Below are 12,438 nucleotides of genomic sequence, written 5' to 3'. Positions count from 1 at the left end.
CTGGAAGCTGCAGGTTGAGATAAATAGTGCCGTGACATATAAGGCACGAGGTTAGGGGTGACTGTTATCCCAGACTTGGCCTCCGCCTGCCGGGTGACCTTGAATACATCCTCTTTTCCCGCTCACCCTTGGGGTTGTCACGTGGGCTGATAATACAGTCAGGCTGTTGGCTGGTGGGGCTCATGGAGGTGTGGGTGAGGCTGACGGAGGTCACTTCTGGAAAGGGCTTTGGGCTCCTTGCATGGCAGAGCATAATACATGATGTCCAGTGATATGGGTGGTATCATTACTCCTTTAGTCTCAGCCTTGCTGCACCTGAGTTCCAGTTGAGGGACAGAGCTGCACACGAGGCACCAGCCTCCCCACACCCACAGAAGCTGCATTAGTCACTCCCGGTATCACGCAGGCTCTGGCTGTTGGGTCAGTGGACATTTAATTTGATTTATCTTGGTCTGGCTTAGGCCGGATGAAGTCAACTAGCCAACAAATCCGTGATTGTTTCTAAGGAGCAGAGGCTCCAAGGCAGCTCTCTAACCACTTAATTACCCTTCGTTGCAGGCAAAGCAAGGCTTGGGCTTGAATAGGGTATTTGCACGTCTGCACAGCTTTCCTTCTGTTCACTTTCTCCCCAGACTCTCCGCAAGCTCCTCACTGTACAGCTCATCGGATTTCAGGAACCTTCCCCACCCCATCCCCTTTGGTGTGAAAAGAGTGGTTATTAAGAAACGCAAACTCAATTTTTGTTTTAGTTAAGTTCTGTGTTTAGTAACTGTTGGGTCTGTCTTGCCATTTTCTTGACTTTTGTCTCTGTCTCTCATATATACTTTTTTTTTTTTTTTTTTTTTTTTTTTTAGTGTCTGATGCCTCAGATATCAACTACTATTGATAGGATTCAATCTTGAAAGAGATTAGGTTAAATAACTTTTTTTGCCCCAGACCATTTCATATCTGAACTAGTAAGCCTGTGGGTGGAGCAGGTTTCGGGGGAGTTTATCTTCGCCATAGGCTAGAAGAATTCTTTTTATGGCCCTTTCTGTAATCAGCAGTACATGGAGAGTGGAAATCACGGACTCACTCCAAAGTCAACTCATTATCTGTCTGATTCCAAACAGTGATAGTTATTTTTCAGAGGAAAAGAATCCCATGGCATCAACTGTGTCTTCTCTCCTGCAGTTCTGCCTCTAAGGCTGGTTAGGTCTGCGCAGTCTCCTTACGCTCGTAAGAACGGGCTGCTAACTCTGTCCTGATTTATTGCCCTTTGTTCATGGTGCAGGGACTCCTTCCCACGGCGAGTTAACCCCGTTCCTGACGTTACTTTTTGGGTCACAAGGAGAAGACATGTTCTGTTTCTCTATCCCCTGGACGTTTCTTCTCCTCCAAGGTAACTCCGAGCCTTTTTCATCCTTTTGGCCACAAATACATCTAGAAAGAGGCACCTGTAATCATGGCATCCCTTTTTTGTCCTCTCATTTGTTCATCACTTAATTTTCACTCTGGCATTTGCCCCTTTGCTTGTCTGAAACTGCTCAGGCGAAGGTCAGCTAGGACCTCTTTGCCAATTTGCTGACTTGGTTAGGGTCTGTGAATTTTGGTGGGGAAAGTACTGACCGTTAACCGAAACTTAGCATTTCGTTCAACTATGAGCATGGGTCCCCTAGATATGAATAGTACCCCTAGATATTTCAATTTCGCATCACAGTTGTGGTAGACTGCAGGTAGTATTGTCTTCTTTCCTTGCTATTAAGAAATTGCATGGCTGCTGAATCTCCTGCTGGATCTTGTTACTTAATGCATCAGTAAAGAAGCATATAGTATAATGTTTAAATACTTTGGTAACTGTATTCCAATCTAAGTAGTTTATCATATATATTGTATTTTATGTGTTTAACAATATTATTTTGAGAAGGGACCCATAGTTTTCACCAGACTGCCAAAGAGGTTCATGGTGCATAAAAAAGGCAACAAACCCAGTTTTAATCATTAGCTACCTGATTTCTCTAGAGTGTTCTCTTAGAGTAAGAGCCTCCTACTCGAAGTTCTCTTCTCTTTTGTCCCCCATGACAGCACTCTTTCCTCCCATCTTTCTCATTTCTTACCCCCTGGCCCTTGGTTCTCCTTTTTTTTTTTTTAATAATTTTTTTTTTCTTTTTAGGCCACACCTGTGGCATATGGACGTTCTTGGGCTAGGGGTCAAATCAGAGCTACAGCTGCCGGCCTACGCCACAGCCATAGCAACACAGTATCAGAACTGCATGTGTGACTTATACCACAGCTTGCCGCGGTGCTGGATCCTAACCCACTGAGCAGAGGCCAGAGATTGAACCTGCATCCTCATGGATACTAGATGGATTCTTAACCCACTGAGCCACGATGGAAACTCCTCCTTTATTGTATTTTTTACATTTGAGATTTTTCCAGGGCTCTCTCCTCCCTCCCTCCTTTCTTCTTTCTTCAAATATTTATTGAGTGCTTACTCTTAAGTATCTGACAGTCCTGGAGGGGTAGAGACAAGCAAATAGGTCATTATAGTGCAGTCTGATGTGTGTTATAGGATACTCAGGGACACTTAGGAGGAACACCTAAACCAGCCTGGGGCATTGCAAAGACTCCTTTTCGGAGGTGCCCTTAAACCAAGTCTTAGAAGAGCAGGTAGAGTTAGGCTCCATGGTGGGAACAGAGTGGCGGCTACAGAGACCTGTGTGGATGATAAAGCTGAGGCTGGAGAGATAAGGAGGGGTCAGACTCTGGAGTGCCTGTCATCATCCTAAGAGTAGCTATCAAGGGGTTTTAAGAAAATTGCCTTTTAAAAGGTGGCTCTGGCTTGGAGTGAAGAATGGACTGGAAGGGCAGTCTGGAATTGGGAGATAAGAGGCTGGGACTCACCTTTGCTTTCACTTGATTGCATCGCTCACGTCCATCCCATATGCATGCTTCCCCTCTTCCTGAGATGCTCTTCCATGGTTCCTGATGCTCCTGCAGAACCGGGCTCCACCTCGCAGGCAACATCCCCTTCTTAGAGTTCCTTGACTTCTGTGCTGCGTTCTTGGAGGTCATTCGGAGTTATTTGTTGTGCCTCTGTTTCCTCCCTCTGAGTTCCCTGGGGGCAAGGACTGGGCCTCACTCATCTTCTTATCTCTAACACCTAACAGGTTGCTGGGCCCATTGTAAACTTTTTGAACTGAGCCAAATTAAGGAAGAGAAACTTATAGAGCTCATCATATAGCAAAGAGAGCCTACGAACCCTCTCAGAGCTGTAATCTCAGAGGGAGGTCCTCTAGCTGTCCTTTAGCTTTTTAAATGTAAGCACTTTATTTCTGTCTAGGAAGAATCTGCTGTTTAATACCTTCCCCGCCACTCCCTGCCACCACCAGCCCCATCAGTGGGAGCTGCCAGGATTCAGAGATGTTTTAAGAGGACTTGAGTTCTTTACTTTCAGTAAAATGGATCTAATGGCCTTCTTTTGTTTTCAGTGCAAAAGAGAGGTTTTCCCCCAGGATGACACATAGAGAGGAACTAAGTAAAGTGGGCTGGATCTCAGCCAGGGAAGCTGTAGGTTGAAAGCCAGAATATCCCAAAACTTGACCCCATGGTGAAAGGTATTTGTGTGTGGCTCACTCTCTCTCAGGCGGGGATGGAGTGCAACAGCTGCCCTAATTGTAAAGATTTCCCCGTGAACCTGGACAAAGCCCTTGAGCTGCCTCGATAATTGGCAGAGGGTGACCCCTCCCATAGCTTCCGCCTTGAATTTCAGGTTCTTGATAAAGGCTCTAGGGACAGACAGGGCACAGCCTATATTCATGTGCATATATGTGTGTATATATCCCCCCCCCTTACAGGCACTTGCTGTATTTCCAAGCTTCCCCCCGTGATCAAAATGGAGAAAATGTTAATGGTTTAGGTTCACTGCTCTTTATGCAGACAACAGCCAGACATGAGGGAAACCTGGGAGTTGGAAAGAACATCATAAAGATCGCAGGTCACTTTTTAAACGTACTGTGTCTGCAGGTCAAGTGGAGAAAGAGCTGCTTGCTGGCAGGGATGCTCATGTAATAGGCTCTTATTCCCTGGCTGGGAGAGTGTGGATCCATATCAGAAGCAGGCGTCTTTCCATTCCTTCCAAAAGCAGGAATAAATGCTGAGGACAGGGGTGGGGTGGGGGGTGGGGTTGTGGTTTTAACAATTGAAGAGACAAAAAAAAAAAAAAAACGCTTCTTTTGAAAGTTCTAAAAATTAAACAGGTACTCCCGACAGTGAGTTAGGGGATGTCGGTTTACATTTGACAAGTACTTCAGTAAAGGTTTCTCATAAACCTTAGGCAAATCCCTGCCTTAGCCAGATTTTGGCAGGGAAAGTTCTAGTTCTTGTCAGGACTCATTGGTATTGGGAATTTTGCCAAGTAAGTTGCTGGGCCCCATGGATCGGAAAACTTAAAAGACACCCTTTTTCAGATAGAAAGGGAGAGATGAAAGTTGTACTTGAAGAAAATCTTGGAAGCAGGTTGGGCACCTGCCACGAACTGACTGTTTGTGTCCCCTACTCCATCCACCCAAGTTGTGTGTTGAAATCCTAATTCCCAGTGGGGTGGTATTTGGAGGGGGCCTTTGGGAGATAGGGCGTGAGGGTGGAGCCCTCATAAGTGGGATTAGCGCCCTGCTAAGAAGAGGCTTGAGAGCCCGCTCCCTCCTTCCACCAGGTGAGGACAATATGAGAAGCCTGCCACCTGGAAGAGGGCTTCCCCCAAACCTGACAGTGTGAGCACCCTGATCTCCAACATCCCGCCTTGCAAACTGCGAGAAGTGCTCTTCTTCTTCTTCTTCTTCTTTTTAAAGATATTGAATTAATGCACTTTATTTATTTTTTGTCTTTCGTCCTTTTTTTTTAGGGCTGCACCAGTGGCACATGAAAGTTCCCAGGCTAGGCATCTAATCGGGGCTGTTGCTGCCGGCCTACAGCACAGCCACAGCAATGCCGGATCCTTAACCCACTGAGTGAGATCAGGGATCGAATCCGCAACCTCACGGTTCCTAGTTGGATTCGTTTCTGCTGCGCTGTGACGGGAACTCCGAGAAGTGCACCCAGGCGATGGGACTCTATTAGAGCAGCTGAGAGGACTAAGAGCCCTGCAGTTCTTGCTCTTGATCCCTGTTGAAAAGCCAGCTTTGCCAAGATAGGACTTCACTGAAAGGAACGTAGCACTATCTAAGGATGAAGCTATAAACTCGCCGTAGTGTACGAGCTGTCACATAGATGTTGAGCTGGGACTAGTTCAAGCGAGTACAGAGAGATAAGTGCTGAGTACGCTGTGGTTTCGTCAAATTTAAAACATTTTCTTGCATCCTTTGAGTTTGTTGGGGCACCTTGGGGTGCCTCCCTGTCCCCTTTGGAATTTAGTATTTGGAAGGATATGGCAGATTAGGCACATGGTAGAAAACTAGAGAAGACAAAGTGATTGCTGGCCAAAGTAATCAGTGAGGGCCAAATCCTCAAGGCCCATCCATAGCCACCAACTTCATAGAGCGGAAGCTCTTAAATGGAGTGGTTTGTGGAACTGTACAGCGAGGGCCTAAAGAAGTAGCAAAAAGTCTGAAGCCGTGCTTAGCTGCTAGCCACACGTGCCTGTTTCAGTTTAAATGAATTGAAAGGAAATACGACTGAAAACTCAATTCCCCTGTCACCCTAGCCGTGTTTCAAGCGTTGGACAGCCACGGTGCAGCCAGACAACGTCTCCATCATCCACGTCCTGCTGGACCGCACTCATCTGACCTGCAGCAAGGTCAGCAGACCACACCCCATGGCCCAGTCCCGTCTGCTGCCTGCTTTTGTGCAGCCCAGGAGCTAAGAATGGTTTCTATGTTTTAAAGTGGTTGGAAAAAAATCATGGACATTAATTTTATTTCTTCTTATAACAAATACCTACACATATCCTTGACTTTGCTTCTTGATCCATAAAGCCTAAAATATTTCTTATCTAGATTTTCCCAGAAAATGTTTGCTAACAGCTGGTCTAAAGCATCTTCTTCTTCTTTTTTTTTTTTTTTTAATTAAAAAAATTTTTTTTATTACTCAAATGAATTTATCACATCTGTAGTTGTATAATGATCATAACAATCCAATTTCATAGGATTTCCATCCCACAGCCCAAGCACATCCCCCCACCCCCCAAACTGTCTCCTCCGGAGACCATAAGTTTTTCAGTGTCTGTGAGTCAGCATCTGTTCTGCAAAGAAGTTCCGTCTGTCCTCTTTTTCAGACTCCAGTTGAGGAAACTGGAGCCGAGAGACAAAGTGGCTTGTGGCAGATTGCACAGCCTGGAAGGACAGTCTGAACTGTGGTTTTTGTTTTCCCTGCTCCTTCACTGTGTCCTGGCTTCTTTTCCTTCCTAGGGCCTCTGTTGCTCTTCGCCCAGCAGATGAAACACCAAGTTCTTTTAGCTGTTGTGAATTAGAAAGGGAGTGACGGAATCCCAGATCCTCTTCTCTTATGAGCCCGTCACAGAGAGGATCAGGAACCTCATCTGCTGGAGCCACGTGTTCACATAGGAGTCAAGTACAGACCTTGGGCTTCTCTCCAGGGGAGGTTACAGACACAGAAGACCCGGAGAAAGTACAAATAACTGCAGACTTGTGTTTCTCCTCCAAACCATACTGCATGTCTTGATCTATGACTTAGACATTTGAAAAAATTATTTTATGGTTAGTGCCAGTTGCATTGCATTATCGTGGTGTTGTGAGTTAAAGGCATTAATTTTTCAAGCATAACCATTTGACATAGACCGCATTTTAAAAAGAAGCCTGTTGGAGTTCCCGCTGTGGCACAGTGGAAACAAATCTGACTAGGAACCATGAGGTTGCGGGTTCAATCCCTGGCTTCACTCAGTGGGTTAAGGATCTGGCGTTGCCATGAGCAGATGCGGCTTGGATCTGGCATTGCTGTGGCTCTGGTGTAGGGCGGCAGCCACAGCTCTGATTAGACCCCTACCCTGGGAACCTCCATGTGCCGTGGGTGCAGCCCTAAAAAGGCAAAAGACAAAATAAATAAGCCTGTTGATCATTTCTTCATTTTTGTTTTTGTTGTAAGAATGTGTTCACCTCCCCCCACATACATACACATCCTCCAAATGAATGACCATGAAGATTACCTTACCTGATGATGTGGGTAAACATCTAGTCAAGCGTCCCTGCAGGATAGGTGGCTTACGGGAAGGAGTTACAGTACAGCTTGGATCTTTGTCGTTCAAAGACCTGTATTTGCAAAATCTCCTACTGGCTGAAATTTATCTACATCCCCCCAAATCAATAATTACAGTTCTCTCCCCGTCATTTGTGGGCACGCACAGAGTGGTGACTATTTTGAGTCACTCAGCGTGCAGATTTCTAGCTGAGGCTGAGCAAGGCCATGCTCTGCCATCTGGTTCTGGTTCTGGTACTGGGAACAAGAGCCCTTTTCGCGGTCTGTTTAGTGCCTACATTTTGTTGCTTTTCGTTGGTGATTTCGCTATTTAAAATGGCCCCCAGTGTAGTGCTGAAGTGCTTCCTGAGAGCAGGAAGGATGTGATGTGCCTTAAATATGTGTGTTAGAAAAAATCTTTGTTCAGGCATGACTTCCAGGGCTGTTGGCCCTGAGTTCAATGTGAGCAAATCAACAGTACATATTAAATGGGTTGTCTTTAAAACAGAAACACACATAAAACAAGGTTCTGTATTGATTGGTTGATGGATACATTGTAGCCAGAGACCCTCAGGAACCTAACCCCCGGTTTCCCCCTAGGAGCAATGGTTCAGTGACTTTACTGAATGTAACTACTGCAAATAATGTGTATCAACTAATCTTTGTAATGCACAACCTTCACTGTGCCTCTTCCTGTGCATCTCCTCTGGTCTGGCTTTCGGGTCCAGTAATACCTGTACAGATTGCCCTCTTCCCAGGGCTGGCTAGCACTCATTTTTCAAAATGACAGCATTTCCTGACCATTATAATTGGGAATACTTACCTTATAGCAGGGTTTCTGTGTCATTTCAGGGAACTTGCTTATTCTCTCTGGGCCCCAGCCAGATAGTAAAATGAGACAGATGGGACTGACTTAATTCATAGGCAGGTCTGGTGGAAGATCAATGTAATGAAGATCCCTTTGGCTACGCTACAACCGTATAGGTTTGGATCTTCCCCTAGGCTTTATTCTCCACCTGGAAATTCCAGGGGACTCCAGGTAGGAGTGGATTCATTGAATCTGAGGCAGACTAATTGATGTGAAGGTGTAGTAAGAATTGCTTGGTTCTTGAGGAAACTAGGATTAGAAGGAAAATATCTGAAAGGAAGGCATTCATAAGGCAGTCTGTCTATTGATTTCTCAGTGTTTCAGAATTCAGCAGGTACATGTCTAGTGGGACCATCACTGTGTGTGAGAGCCTGCTGGAGGTTCAGACTGAGCAGCCGAGCCTTGACTAAGGCTTTGATGATGTGTGCTGAGAAGCCTTCTTTATTTGAATCATGCGTTCTTTTCTTCTTTAAAGGGAGAAAAGGTTCCTTGAGGTTACTGAGAGCATGGGGATTTCTTTCTGAACTCCTTGGAACATATATGAGAGATGAAGCTTGAACATTTCTCCCTATTTGGAAGTCTTGCTGGAGTCTGCTTTGTCATAACTAACTCATCAGTGTCACAGCCACTTTCTCGTTCTGCACTGCTTTCTGTGGCATCCTGTGAATTAGCATCAAGTTTCCTCAAACATGGAAATGTTCTTATCAGAGAGCTGACACATCCAGAAATTTTTCGAGGGTGTGTATGTGCGTATCTGCGTCTGCATGAGACTGTGGGAGAAAACTCCATGCAAATCCCAGCCCAGTAGCGGTCTGGGTCTCTAGAACAGATCTCCTGTCTGAGCTTCAGAACACTAGGGCCCACTCTGGATGGCTCCATCTGTTGTGGCAAGAGCAGCATTCACCCTGTGAAACTCGTCATGTATTTCCTTGCCCAGCCTTCCTGGGCTCCTCTGTGTCCTGTCGGCTTAGTAGAGCCACCCTTTCCCCAATTTACCCTAACCAGGAAGAGGGAGGTTCTCTTAAACGCGTGTTCTCGCATCCTGCACACCTGCTAGGTCCCCCTGCATTCAGTGTGAGGACAGCCTACCTCCCAAGTACCCCCATTAGGCATGAATCCCCCTCTAACCCACTGCCAGTGCTTTGGTTCCACCCATCACATCTTTCTATTGCCCTTCTCCAAACCCTTGGATTTCTCTTCTCCCAGCTCTCTCTTTTTTTCTCACCAAAGTGGTTCAGTCAGGTCTTTTTCTGGTTGAAGACTTGCGACGAGAGCTACATGCCATGCAGAGTCGGTGAGGCTCTGCAGGGTTCGGCTCCTGTGTTCCGCCCAGGCTCCCTCTTTGGAACTCCCCAATTTGTTTGGTACATTTCGGGTTTCTTTGCCCTGATCGGTTCTGCTCCTTCTGTCTGGAAAGCCCTTCCCAGCTTTTCTGTTTGGGAAACTCCCACTTGGTCTTGAAGGCCCAGCCTCAGGGTTTCAGACCTCTCTCTGGATGATGAGCAAAATATTTAAGAACTGGTCTTGCGTGGCTCCTGAGCAGTTAGAACATGAAGAGCTCTTGGTGTGGCCTTCCCTCCGTGCACCAGGTAGCTGATCTCTGGGTGAATCCCACCCTGGCAGAGCTGGTCATCCCTCCCCTGTGCCCCACCTGTACGTGTGGAGCACCTGTTACTTACCCTGCGTTCCATCTGCAGACATTTAATACTTGCCTACTTGGTGTAGGGCTTGTCATACGGCATTTTTTTTTTTTTTTTTTTACTCAATTATTTCCTATGAGCTCTTTGGACAGTGGGGACCAGCTCTTTCATCTCAGCATCCTTGGCACCTTCCTGGTGCTGGGCACATAGCTTGCTCCATCAGTCTTTTTTGAATGAGGGTATGTGGCTGGGATACCCAGTATCTAGACCCAAGGGTCAGAATGTCATTGTGTTAAAATGGATCAAGGGATTGACTGGTCATGCAGTGAAGGGCTTCCAGCAAGAGATGTTAGGTAACAGTGCTTATTTATAGCGGAATAGCCCAGAGAAACAGCTCATTTGTCTTCTCTGCTCCTCCTAATTCAGCTTTTTTTCTTCTTCTTATAGTTCTTTTTTGAATGGAATAATGTCACCCACTCATTGGTTTTATATAGCTCCTATTGAAGTAGAGCTCTGCAGAAATTGTGCCTATTAATTAAAAACACAGAATGTGGGCAGTTTTTGAACTGCTAATTAAAACTCTCACCAATCAGGTTGCATTAGCAGTTTTCAACCATTTTTCTTTTCCCGAATCTAGAACTTTACTTACCAGAGAAAATGACTTTTAAAAAGACACTTGCCAAGAATGATAGCATCTTGTTTCAAAAAACTGTTTCCTGTGCCTCCAGTGAGATCCTAAGGTCGGACGTCTTCCCAGAGCTCTGAAAGCTGATAGGGGCTGGAGAGGATGCAAGCGGCCTTCCAGGCCCACTCCCTGCTGCTCTCCAATGACGGCTCCAGCTGCAGGTCTGTAGATAGCACAGCTGCTAGGGAAGGGCCTGAAACTGCTTTCCTCCTCTGGCTGGTCAGGAAGAAAATATCTTATCAGTTTCTAGGAGCGCCTGGGGCAGTGGTGGCCTCTGAGTTTCAGCTCCTCTGCTGCTGATCACCATGACTGCCTGCCGTGAACTGAATTAATTCCAGGAGGGCGGAAGGCAGATGCATCCTAAGGCTCGAGACCTGCTCCCTGTTCTGCCTCCTTTCAGGGGCTGGAATTCTTTGCTGTGCCCACCGACGCTGGGGCAGCGGCCTAAGATGTGGCTCTCTGGGCATGGTGCCAGGGAGCTCACACAGGACTCCCTGTTCAGCCCCAGACTGCATCCTGTGCTGGCGCTTGGGGTGGGGCTGCCCAGCAGGGCTGTCCTCGTGCCTGGAGTCCGAGCTTATGCGGGCTTCCTCGAGGTGGGCATGGGTGTGGGGCGTGGGGCTCCTCCAACAAGTGGCCCCATTGTATCCTGAGCGGGGGGCTGCAGGGAGCAGCCAGTGATGGCTGCTGTGCGATGGGGCCCCCGGGCGTGTCTGCGGGGCTTGATTCCACTGAACTGGGAGAGAAGCCATGTGGTGAGCATGTGCAGGGGGCCACGTTTGGGTCTGAGGGCTGGCAATGTGCTTTGAGTTTGGGCTTCCTTTCTTTTTCAGAAGGTAGTTGATTCATGCAAAATGCTTAGCCCCCTTTGATGTGCAGTGTCTTTTTGGAGGTTCCAAAAAAGCAGTTCAAAGGTTTACTTTGGGCACCACACCTCCAGCACATGTCAAAGTCAAGGCCTGGCTCCCCAGGCAGCACACGGGAGAAAACATTTTCTGCGGCTTCTTCCTCTATTTTGTCTTATGCTGAGCCCAGATCTCCAGACTTCACACTGTCCTAGTGGCAAAGAGTGGACGTTGAGCAAAAGAGAGTAAATGGCTCTGAGCTTTTCGAGGGTCCAGAGAAGCAAGGACGCGCTGCGAATCCCTGTCCTGCTGAAATGGGGCAGCTAGAGTGAGGTTGACGTTTGTCTGCAGGGACAGGCGGTCCTCCTGCCTCGGAGCTCAGGGTTCTCCCAGGGACCTGGTCCCAGGCGGAGAAAGAGCCATCTGGCTGCCCCACGGGGGGCGGATGGTGGTTCTGCCTGGGTTCGTTTTGGGTTGCTTGCCACAGCGCTGTCTTCCCCGCTTTCCTCTCCTCCGGGGGGTGTGGGTGGGGCAGGATTGGAGGCACATGAAAGGGAAGGGCCTGTGTATCCGCCTGGAGAACACTGATCAGGCTTCAGTGCACTGAGCGTGTCCTTGCCCTCATGTCCCCAGGGCGTGGGCACGATGGGGAAGGTGCCCCCAGTTGTGCTCGCAAGCTGGACGTTGGCGGGGTGGATGGTGTAGGATTTCTGCCTGCTGCTTGAGAGAAAGCAAAGTAGACCCACACCTGATGAGGGATGTGGCCATGACCTTGAACTCAGCGGTCTGGGGAGGGATTTTCTTCCTTCTCTTACGCTCTTATCATCAGGAACTCCACTCGATGAGTCACTTCTTTAGGGTGTCGGCCGTTTACCCACCAGCTAGTGGTAGATGTTTCTGCTGTGATCTCCCTGCTGTGCGCTGCTGTCCCGATCCTTTACTCTGTTAGAAAAAGGAGTTTAAAACGTACAAATCACATGACACCACAGGCGAAGGGTACACCAGGAGAGCGGAATCTGGAGGCTCCCCAGCCCCACCCTTGTGCCCGTTCTCTCCCCATGTAATGTAGGCACAGCCCCCAGCAGCCCCCAAGCCCGGGCCAAAGTCGGCATCTCTGAAACACCACACCTGTTGAGTCAGTGTCCAGAGTGAAATACTACAGCATGTGGCAGTCTCCTCGCGGCGACTCTACCACGGTTTGGCAAATGACAGAAATATAGCATCTTGCGTTCA

General features: G+C 47.6%; 2 long non-coding RNA genes across 2 annotated transcripts in view; both read left to right on the top strand.

The window, feature by feature from the left end:
* Positions 1–12,438, top strand: part of LOC110261780 — a 207,717-nt gene that overhangs the window by 132,153 nt on the left and 63,126 nt on the right. The window lies entirely within an intron of this gene.
* Positions 1,278–6,841, top strand: LOC110261781. Its single transcript, XR_002346318.1, has 3 exons — positions 1,278–1,381; positions 5,681–5,773; positions 6,384–6,841. It is a non-coding gene; the product is annotated as an uncharacterized LOC110261781 (long non-coding RNA).

Source organism: Sus scrofa, chromosome 7 (assembly GCF_000003025.6).
Source record: "Sus scrofa isolate TJ Tabasco breed Duroc chromosome 7, Sscrofa11.1, whole genome shotgun sequence".
NCBI lineage: Eukaryota > Metazoa > Chordata > Mammalia > Artiodactyla > Suidae > Sus > Sus scrofa.
This window is presented reverse-complemented; position numbering and strand designations above follow the sequence as displayed.